General features: G+C 45.5%; 1 protein-coding gene across 2 annotated transcripts in view; it reads left to right on the top strand.

Moving 5' to 3' along the window:
- LOC118646414 overlaps nucleotides 1–12,024 on the top strand; it is a 123,705-nt gene that overhangs the window by 81,710 nt on the left and 29,971 nt on the right. The window lies entirely within an intron of this gene.

The raw sequence follows: 12,024 nt of genomic DNA, 5'->3' as shown, positions 1-12,024 counted from the left end.
CTATCATCACCACACTATGCACCATCAGCATCACAGAGCTCATGTGGTAAGTCGTCGCGCGTTAGGCGCGCATTTATCGCGGACAAAGAGATACGACGATGATCTCGTGACGTCGCCGTCGTGAGCGTGCGAAGAAATTCCTCGAGCTATTGTTCCGTACTCGCAAGGTCGTACAATTGTTTCACATGACGCGTTCAATTCGAGAACCTTGTTAATTTTGATACGACGAGGGATAAATAAGAAAAGCTGATTCGCCATCGTTTAAAACATTTATACAGATTTTCGTATCAATAAAACGAAAAATAATGAAGTGAGAGAAGGAAGTACGTCACGGTTCTTTAATAGAGAATTCTATTCTTACCGCAACAATTTCGCGCTAGCGTCCAAATGCCACAAAAGCATTTCCGTGCTTTCCACAAAATTCGGAACTTGTCGTCCGAAGGCTTTTGTAAGATTCAATAAGAGATGGAAGCGGTGGTAACTCGTATTTCCGTGAGGCCCCTTGAGAAACTTAACTCGCCACGGGCACTTGTATAATGTATTTCGTTCAAGCGCACTCTCGCTATACAAAACACAAATGTACCTGAAAAGATATTACACTTTGTATTCCCGTGACACAAGGAACAAATAATATTTTCCAGCACGAACGACTACATAGCGGGGAATGAATGAACCCGCGTGTCCAATGAAGAGATTAAATTCACCTCCCGTTTTCGCGGAAGTAATTCCGAAATGCAGTTTTCGACTTTCTTATTCAATCCGAAATTCACGCGCGTTCGCCGAAGCAATGTGATATTTATTATCAAAAGTTTTATTGCGACAATCCGCGTGCTCTCGTGGTCGCTCGAAAACAACTGAGGCTAAAGTTTAATTAAAATTGATGCTCCACGCACGTGTCGAGGGATTGCAAATTAAATTTGTATACTCATATTTCGAGCGAAATTAAAATCGAGATTAAAACCTAAATTGCGCATCAACATGAATATTTAAGCAGATGTTTGTACAGTTACATTAATGCAGGAATATGTGTATCGCCGTTGCTAATTTCGCGGTAACGTTACTGTGAATTGGGTACATTCCGCGTAGCCGCCGGCCTGGCCATCGCCTGTTCGTGCCCGTATCGTCGGAGGACGCTCTCTATCCATTGAACGTAACCCATTGTGCGTTCCGTTGCCGCTCATGCAGCGAGCCGTGCGTTTCCTTTATGAATTTTTCTCGCGCAACGGTTCCTCCACAGTGACGAATGTGTATCACCGAGTCAGCGGACAATGCGACACGCTCTCTGGCTGGCGTTCTGTTTTCTAGCTTCGCACGCGCACACACACACACACACACACACACAGAGAGCCTTACTTCGTATAACGCCGTAATATAGACGACGGGCGCGTTCCGCGACGAAACACATACGGTACATACCGGGCGTCTCTCTTGCGTCTGGTCGACGTAACGCGACGTAAGGAGCCGTTGGACGCATCAACCCGCTTTATTCTCCTTGCGGTAGTTTCGCAGGAGGAGAGATAATTAACGAGCTCGCAAGAGCAATCGACCGCGCGTTAACTTGGCCCCGCGCACGCCTACGAGCGGTAGATTAGCATGTTAATTTTTTAACGGTGCTTTTCGACCTACGCCTACGTGCGGCAGCGCAACGTTCATTTTCTGAGGACCGTGAGTCGAAAAAGGACATGCATACGAAACGAGAGGAATTGCATCCGCGAGAGAGAAGGAGAGGAAAAAAAAAACGAAAAAGGATATTAGCTTTTTATATTTTATTAAAACCATTGCATAAAAATTGCGTGTAAATTTTCACATAAGTCCCTCTTTAAAAAAAAAACCACTTGTTTACATTTGTGCGATTCAGAAAAAATTTTCAAATTACGCTGCTTTGTTTATTCCGGGAATAATTGCTCCCTGAGCAGCCGGATGAGTCGCGTTCGTGCCTGAAAGTACGAAGGCCTCACTGTAATTGCACCTTCGTGGAAGGAGGTCGATCAAGCGGGTTCACATCGAGGATGAATTAATGTCTGTCGCGCGAAGACGTCCACGTGTAAACGTGTATATCGCGGTATCTCGACGGTGTATACGTGTGTGCGTATACGCACACCTTAACGAACGTGTGTACTCGCAGCTGCACTTAGGCGGGACATAATAGGCCTATCGCGAGCCACTTGTCTACTTCAGACCATTGCCCGCGGCAGCGACGACCGACGTTAATAGATGCGTTTGCGGGATCGGGTGAGGCTGATGCCATGCGGATTCCGTAATAAACGGCGAATCGCACGTGTCTCTCATTTGACAATTGTCGTTCCCCGAGTTTGGATAACGACTTCAATCACGTTGGAAATTTACATTTGCTGTCCGGTAACGTAGCAGTGCAACTTTAAGCTTATATTTGATCTTTTCGAGAATTCCGTCAAGAACGACTGAATGTACCAAATATACCAAACTGATAAGATAAATATGTAATGGGAGGGATTAACACGAGCTTCGAAAAATTGAAAAAAAAGTGAATTTTATTAATACTTATCAAATTCGTTAATTATGACGTTAATTAAGAGACGTTTTGACTGTATTTGGTCTGTATCAATCGTGAGATTAAATTCGCAGTATAAATTAATAAATATAAGGTACAAAATAAAACGCAGAAAAACTATTAATAAATATAAGTTACTTTTGACAACATGAACTTTGGCGTGCATCCGATGCGCCGCATCGCGAATCTTCTACATTTCGACTACTGTACGCTGCTGCAAGCTGCCTTTTGCAGGTGAGAGCCTGCAGGTGAGGGCCTGCACGAGACGCACTTTTCCCTCTCGAAAAACAGAAACATCCGTTCAGCTATCGAGCGGCTCGCCGCGGTGCGGTATTGAATTCCCGAGTGGGAGAAAATGCTGCGAGCGCATCTCACGTGTGTTCATTTGCGCATATGGGAGGCACGTTTCCGCGTGCATATACGTACAATACGTACGCAACATATCCTCCCGTGAGTCATACGCCGGGGCGGGGGGTGGCAACTCCGTCGAGTTCGCAAGGTTCGGCATGTGTACCGGATGGGCAGATCGATAATGTGTGTTGGACCACGCAATAACTAGGACGCCGGTCACCGTCGCGCTCCGAATATCTCTCGCGGCGATATACATATGTACGCGGATATAATATATGCCCGCGATCTTTTATTTCATCTCGCGTCGTAACACACAATATGCTAGTAAAAGAGAAATAGCCATAAATCTCGCCGCAGATAAATTTACAGTCGGATTTATGGTTATTCCGCGCAACCCGCTTCTGCTCGTAATTGTTCGCTGTTTTACGCAGCAGCCAAACTAAATGCGCTCCGCTGCGCCGTTGCTTTGAGGTAACAAGAGCGTTGGAATCGTAATTTGCAAATTCCATTGTGTATCGTTTGTTTTAGCATCGTTCAAGATTGAGTATCTTTACTGCATCTGTATGCTTTTGATCTTGTCTGATTACAGGTTCTCTCTCTCTCTCTCTCTCTCTCTCTCTCTCTCTCTCTCTCTCTCTCTCTCTCTCTCTCTCTCTCCCTCTCTCTCTATCTCTCTATCTCTCTTTCTTTCTCTCTCGCTCGCTCGATACGGCAGAAAAAAACCGACCGTTGTCAGGGTCAGACTTTCAATTAAAATTTAAGTTGAGTCTTAACGAGGCTTAAAAGAATCAACGCGCACACGCGAGTTGAAGATTTAAGCTGGACTCGTCCTCCACCTCGTCCCGTTCACCCAAAGGGCCGAACTTGCTTGTTTGGGCCTTTGTTGGGCGATCGCGTGATACCTACTCGAACGACGTGCAATGTATGTATAATCTGGGATCGGTCGATTTGCACATTTCGTGTTCGCGCTTTCGCGAAAATGGCCTAAGGGATTTATGGTCGCGGACGCGCGGACGAGCTGTCGAGCTGCGATTCGATACATTAAATCGGAGCAACGGGAGACTCGCGTCTCGCCGCGATAAAGTATTTAACTTGTTCCGCCGCAATTACCGCCGATTCGCGTAATTAACGCGATCATAATCACAAACAAACGAACGCTATAATTGCAATGGCAATCGTCTAAGTGCAGGGGAATTAATCGAAGTGCGACAAAAGGGGCAAGAATTTATTTGTAACGCACTATTACAATGTATCATTGTAATCGCTTATCGATTTCATTGCTCACGATAGCGTGATGTGGAAATACACGTAGATCATTTATCCGTATCATTATTTAAAGTCACGATTACGTTAAATGTCGGTCGCGGAGAAACAGTACACGACACAGTAACAATGACATTCTTTTCTCTCTCAGGAAGTCTTTTTTTTTTTTACCTCCTTTCACAAAAGGATAATCGAATCTCCTGCTTCTTTATTACCTTACCTCGTTTTTTCTTTGACATTTTCGTGAACGCGGAATAAATTTATAATAAATATCCTTTTGTCGCGAGTGTCTGACAGGGTCAATCTTGCAGCCTCCAACAAATTAGTCGGCCGGCTTCTCTCGGCGCCTCGGAGAGACGTCTAATTAGTCGGGTCCGTCTCCTCGAAGATCGCGCGGAGTCGCCGGTAAAGACATTTACATCCGGCGCATTTGCAACTTGCAGGATGTGCGTGACGTTTACTACGAGCACATCGGACGAACGCGTAATACGTAATTTCGTGTCGCAATTTCGATGAGCACCGCGACGGGAGAAAAGGCGGCAATCGCGACCGAGTCGACTGGGTGACGTCGAAATTACACGTAGTCGTTTAAATGCCCGTGGAAAGTGTCACTTGTGATCGGTCGATTATTATAATTAGTGCGTTCGGACAGCTCCAATTTTTCACGATGTAATTACCTCCGGTGTAACGCCGGATAGCATTTCGGGAAGCACCGTGACCTTGGCCCGAAAGCCCATCTCGCCGGTTATATTTATCCGACAAGTGGTGCGCGCGTTCGTGTATGTGTGATCGGGTGATGGTTTGCGAGGGAAACACGGGACGGTGTAAACCGACGGACGGCGCCTTCGCGCGGGGAACGTCCATTAATTTCAGACGTCTCGTAATTTTCCGGCGTATCCCGCGTATCCCACGAAGCGCGCGGATCGGATATCGAGTTCCTTGTTAAGATAGGTCGTAATGAATATTGATCGCAGAGAGAAGGCAGTTTCTTCCCGCGATACTCGAACCCTCGCGGTGGACCGTGGACCAGTTGTAGGGCTGGTTTTAAGTATTGGAAGCTTACGAAAGAACGAGTTTGAAGTTAACTTCGAAGCTGTCAAGAGTAACAGCCCTAATCGCGATCGTCACGGAGCGGAATTTGATGATTTAACGAGACCGCCCGAGGCGTCGCGATCATTAGACGTGTGCGATTCTCCCCTCCCCCTCTCCCTCAAATTGCGGTCGCCGCCGCGAGATCACACCGATCGTATAACGGTACCCGCTCATCGTTTCGTGTCACTCCGCGAACGGAGTTGAAGATGGTGATGGATTAGGTAGAGTGTGACGGCCGCGATTTGTTCCGACGTTAATATCCGCGCTGCGAAATCGGCGCGCGAGAAATGCGAATCAATCAACGTAAATTACGGAGAGACAAATGGGCTCGTTCGTTCCTGCGGATGAAAATTCTCGCGGAACAATTCGCCCTGGATACAGGGCGAAGTAACGTCATTCCGATAATGGTGCTCGATCTCTGCTTTTGCGTGAATTATCGCGCGTTCTCGAGCTCGAATTAACAACCGTGTCACGGAAAACGGTAATTCCGGGCGATTTTAAGTTACGACGATCCATGATAAAATACATACGTCGTACCGAGCGATGTCATCATCGAGCGGAAGAATCGGATCGTATCTCTCGCGTTATGATAGAGACACATCCGTCAGAAAACGTGATACCGTTTTGCCGCGTGCGAAAGAACAGGGGATTAGACAAACGGGATTTTGGGAAGCCCGACACTTGCGGACACGCCTGTTGCGGACTCCTCGCCTGGTTGATCACTATCTCAATAAGGGCACTGTTATTATAGAATCCTTTATCCGTGTGAACCGTGCGTGTAGATGCGTATCGATCCGCCACCGTTACGTGATAATCGACTGGTGGACGAACGATGATCGTTCCCTTATGCCGGGGGATTAAAGCACACGTGCTAACGAGCCCCACTTTTACCCCGCGCACGTGCGACACGGTAATCTCTCCCCATTGTCGCGGCGAGTACATTCATACGGGAATCTAATAATAGAACTTACGAGATCGACGATGTGTCGCTATACCAGTAAAAGGACACGAGGGTGACGCGAGGGAATGTATACGGGGTTTCACCCCGAACAGGATAAATAATTAAGGCGAAAAAATTTGTTTCCTGGGTTTATTATTCTTATTTATTTGCTACAAAGATTTGGCGGTTGATGATTCTCTTCGCAATTTGCCGCCCCGGGTTTTACAATTGTCGGAATCGAGCTTCCATAAGAACGTGTGTTCGAGAATAGTCTGGTCATTGTTAACGGCGCGTTTCCTCGTACGAAAGTTATGCGCGGCGATGTCGGTGCACTCGTGTGTGTTATCATCGCGCGGGCGTTCTTGAACGATGTTCTTCCTCCGAGCGCTTTATTGCAGATGGAAGATATACCGGCGCGGCCTCTCTACGGCGGCGGCAGCGAGAGTTTCGGACGTTCTTCGTTGAGTTCCATTTAAATTCGTCATACCGTTTAAATACGTACATTTATTCCCGCGCGCAAACATCATTATCTTGTTTAAGCGGAGAAGCGGCGACCAAGATTTCCTCCTTCAGCGGGATCCCAAGGATCATCGACTTGAGAAGTGAATTTCAAGTCTAGCCTTCGGGTAGCCGCGCGCATACGTATTTATAATTATTCTCGGCAATCCGTTGTTAAAATAATTAAATGACATTTGCGCGGTCCGTGGTCTGAAAATTTATCCCAGCACGTGTTGTACATTAACGAATATATTAATGAGATACGAGAGTATGAAGCGTTTGCTAACTAATCGAAAGGTTAGAGGTCCTTGGTTCATCGAGAGCGATGCAACAGGACCGCCACGACGAACAATGGCATTCCAACAGCAGCGATTCAATTAGAAATACACACGTGCTCGACGTGTATGAGAAGCGCGAGAGCGTTTCAGCACGCACTCGCTCGCTCGCTCGCTCGCTCGCTCGCTCGTTTGTTCGCGGCCGCTGCACACGCTCACGCGTTACGATCATCGCTCGGCGCGTATTCGGACCTGCACGCATCTCGATCAGTGGCCGGCCGACCATCCTACCCGAAAGACGTCTCGGAAGACCCTCCGCGATACGCCCCTCGAAAATCGATCTGCGGCGCTCTTCCCTCGTCGTCCAACCGATCGACCGCTCTCGGTGTTCGTCTCGCGTTCAGTTCAGTGTCGTTCAAATAGTGTTAGAGCCGGAAGAATTCAGTGTTCCGCAACGTGAGATTAAGATCTCAAATTAAGATTATCTGTCATCATTACAAATTTCCGTTACAATATCTAAATTAGTCCTTGACTAGGCACACAATCGGTTTTCTTAACAGAAATTTCAAAATGTCTATAATTGTCAAGTAATAAGCAATGTAAGAAAAAAGGGCAGATAAAATTTAGAATTTAATAACATTCTGGATGAAAGTGTACGATATCAGAATTTTTTAATATCGAATCTACAAATTGGAAATATTTGGCAATATTAATTTAGCCGGTCGTTCGTAGTCGAGAATTTCGGAGCTGAAAGCCCTCGGGCGTAAAGATTCTTTTCGATCGATCCTTCCGCGCGTACGAAAGGTCAAAAGAGTGGCAGACGAGCATCTGTGTTCTTCGTCATCATTCATGGAGGATCGAAAAGTCCTCGAGGCGAAAGTGCAGGATCGTTAAAATGCGGATGAACGTCGGTGCATTCTCCTTTCACGGCTTCAAGAAGGTGAGAAGTACTTCGGCCAGCGTACTTTCGGGTAACGCGGCCGCCGCGCGTCGTCTAATTTCCCGATCTAAATCGCCTCTCCTTAATTGCGCGCGCGATTCCTAAGGATCCGCCTTAGATTTTCGCCGTGTCGCCCGTTCGCGATTTTATCCTGGCGTCGGGCCAACTATTACCGTCGCCTCGATACCGCGGCGAATATCCATCGCTCTCTTTCGCTCTCCCGCCTGACAAAGCCCCGCGCGACGAGAAAAAGGATCCAACGGCAGTTTCTAATTTGAAGCTGGTTACCTCACGGGAAGCGGCAATTTTTCTATTTTTATCCGCGCTGTACGTGAAAATAGGCGGCCGTATTTTATGACCGAAAAGGCACGACGTGTATACCCTGCAGACGGAGAGTTATATTCCTCGGACGAAATGCCGTGGGATGAAAAATCGTGCCCAGCTCCCATTCCTTTCCGTGCCGTGCTCTTCCCTTTCTCGGAGAACGCCATTTTTTACAAGGAAATTATGTCCGTCGCGTCTATTAATATTTCCTTGGTTATATTATTATATAAACTTGCGTTTGTTATTTTTGATTCGAACGCTGATCGTGTCACGTTCCCACACGTCATATTCTACCACAAAAAAAAAAGGGTTAAAGAGGCGTCGTCTAGTAGAAGTGCATCGCTCGAGAATATGCATCCCTGACATTTTCAGGCGCGCGCGCGCGCACGTTTGACGCTTTTGTCGAGAGATGCAGGTAGAGAGAAAATTAAAACACGGCGCGAGATCGAAAAATAGTAATTCGCCCAGGGGGATAATGGATCCCCGTCATTTGGTCGCGGTATATACACGCCCGCCTCATTTTCTTCCTCGTGTATCGCCGACGCTCGCAGATTACCTGATGCCGCGATATTGGATTACGGGACGGGGGGATATGCCGACCGAGGCACGCACAATGCTCCGGCACCGCGTCGCGCCTTTAATTTAATATACGCGCCGGGGGAGAGTCTTCGGCGGGAATCCAGGCGCATCAGTACCGAGTCGACCTTCCTCCTCCTCCGATGGCGAGACGGGTCCGGTTCCTCCTCGTGCGTTCCTTCCTTCCCTCGTTCACCGCGACAGAGGGGGCATCCGCGAAGGGACCACACACGCATCCCTCGAGCCGCGCGTGTCGCGCGCGCTGAGAAGGTCCGTCGAGGAGAGTCAGTCGGTCCTCTAATTAAAACCCGCTCGGATCTGCTCGCCCCATGCCTGAGGTTCTGTTTTCGTTCATTGAGCGCTGCAAACGCTGTCTGCCGTCGCCATTCGTAAGTCAAAACTGTTCTCCATCGACTCGTCGGTTTCTTTTTCTTTTTCTTCTTTTTTTTTTCTCACGAAGTGAGAGAGAGAGAGAGAGAGAGAGCATTGAGAAAGAATAGCCGCGCCTCGAGGTATTATCTTTCACTTCGATTTTCGGACAATCCGCGCGTGGCGATAGAAAGCGGAGTTCCGCGGTTAGCGCTTTAATCTCCTCGGCGCCTATCGGCTGCATCGTTTTGTGCTGACAATGAGCGCGGGGATTTCGCTCGTTTATTACAAACGCGGATTTTTCTAATCCCGCACGGGCCTCGATTGCCACTGATACGGTGTAACAGAATATATCATATTGGTTTCTCGATTTATACCAGCGTCGTGTTTCAGCGGCGGGGATTCCCTCCCCCTCGCTAAGAAGGTTCCCCGAGGAGATTAATCGCTCGCGCGAGAAATTGCTTCGCCGGCGCGAGAAATTGCTCCGGCCGCGAATGAAATTCACGCCGGTGTATCCTTTTCACGGCTGGCTTTTGATATCGTTGATATCGTAAATCAACATTCGCTCTCTAACGCGTGACAGGCACAGAAATCGGGCACCGGGTGTCGGGAAGGAGAGCATTCTTGTCCGGCGGATATGTCAACGTGCTCCGTGATGCCGGTCTCCCTGCAAGACATTTTGGTAAATATCTGTAAACCTTTTCCAATACCGCTTGGCCGCTTAAAAGCCTCGCCAACTTACATTCTCGATAGAATTCATTCACTAACACAAACTGCTTGTAGCAAGTAAGTCTGTTTTTTTTTCAAAATAATTAAACGCGATCATGCGTGAGAAATCGTCTGTTGCCGTGCTTTTGTATTTTATTCGATATTGACCTCAGCGAAATTATTGACTGCGTTCAATAGAAAAAAACAGCTTTGCAACTGTTGTAAAATTTTTCAATACGATCGATTCTTGTTCCTGTCGGATTTAAATGTATACCAATCGTATAAAAAATTTTACAACAGTTGTAAAGCTGCTTTCCCTGCCGAATGCAATTATTCCTTTTATCATTTCGTTATGTACATTTTACCGTATTATCTGAGAGAAATTATCTATCTAAAAAAATATAGATATATCATTATAACATATTTCAAACATTGTTTCTTGACAAAATATTCTTTTAATCTAATACACACAAAGCGAGCGAGAGAGGAAAAGGAAAACAAAGAAAGATTTAATATTTTCTCTAGGGTAATTTTCTATTAACTCATTAAAAGGCTTCTCTTAGTTTAAAGTTTTAGCTTCCCTTTTCTTTGAAATAATCCGTAAGAGGCGCGTTTAACAAAGCGTATAATGTATTCGAGAATATGTGTGTGTTCGTCGTTCTCATTGTCCGCTGTCCGAGGTTCCAGGTAATTGATGTTAACGTTTAATGAAATTCCGCGAACGAAAGAAAAGCACAAGGGGGCCGTATTGAACTTACGAACGCCCGCTCGTTGCCTACCGGCCTTACGCTCAACCGGTTACACTGGTTTCGCGAGAAAAGAAGCTAAAAGGAGCGCGCGAGATATCCGCGCCGCACCCGGCACCGGGTGGGAGATGGCATAAAAAGAGAACGCGTTCGATAGCAGCTGCTCTTAAATTCACGAACACGCGTTACATCACGTTTAACTGGCCGCACAATATCGCAAAAATGGTTAATTGTATCTTTTTGCCGCGATCACGTGAAAGCTAACATTGTTAGCTCGGCATTCGCGTTCAAATCATTCGCGTGATTGTTTCGACATTTCTCTGCGATTGGAAGGGATTATTTCGTTGTTTAATAGAAAATATTGCTTCGCTGCCACGGATTATCACGAGGTACTAACCCGTTAGAGTTGATTGTGTTCGAAACAGGAATTGTTTAATACCGAACGATTTTACGTCACGCTAATTGCAGCAGCTTTATTTAAAAAATCCATATTCGCAAATGTTGATACGTAAGGAATTTATATACGTTCATGAAAAAATGAATTTACATTTTATCCGGTTTTACGTTTTATTGTATGTTACTCTTGTCATTTACAATTTTAACATAGAAAAATGCAGAAAAAATACGAACAGAGAGGTACGTGTTAAATTTTTCAAAATGTATCTAGTGCATCTTCACTTTTTTCCGATATTTCACACTTGACATTTCTCACTTGAAAAAAAAAATCATGCGTGTCTGTTTTTCGCAAAATAAGAGTACTCTGGCATTTCCACTGCGCGACGCAATATTTTCAACGTATTGATCCGGACAAAGCTCGGAAAAAGCTTTTTGGAATGTATACGCTCTAATAACAACTGTGTTTTTAATCGTACACCCTCCGACCTTTACTTTTATTTTCTACTGCTTTGGAAACACATGCAAGCAAACTCGTGCATGTGTCGACGAAATCGTACAAGTTTCGCGGCGGAAATTATTAAATCCGTGTCAATCGGCTGTGAATGCAAAACGGAAGGCTGTCTCACAGTTAATCTTATTATACATATTCTGGCGATCTACGTGAGTCTTTTGTGTCTAATGTCGTATTTGAAGAAATATGGTATGGAAACTTTAATCGTAAAATTATTTTTTACGATTAAATTTATTAAATATGAAATAAAAATGTTATATGAAAATGTCATACGTTATATAAAATATATGCAGGTATCCCTTTACTTACAACAGTTACGTTCCGAGATTTCGATCGTAAATTGATTTAATCGTAAGTTGAGTAGCATTTACATTTCATATTTTTTGTAATAAAATAATTTTCTTTAGTAATTAGAGCCTTTAATTTACGAAGGAACAAAATAATTTTTTTTTTTTCAAAGATTACAATCTTTAATAGTCGCTACTATAAAATTAATGTTGAGCTT

The sequence above is a fragment of the Monomorium pharaonis genome, chromosome 7, assembly GCF_013373865.1.
Source record: "Monomorium pharaonis isolate MP-MQ-018 chromosome 7, ASM1337386v2, whole genome shotgun sequence".
Lineage (NCBI taxonomy): Eukaryota > Metazoa > Arthropoda > Insecta > Hymenoptera > Formicidae > Monomorium > Monomorium pharaonis.
The sequence above is the reverse complement of the archived record's forward strand: the minus strand, read 5'-3'. Positions and strand labels throughout refer to the sequence as shown.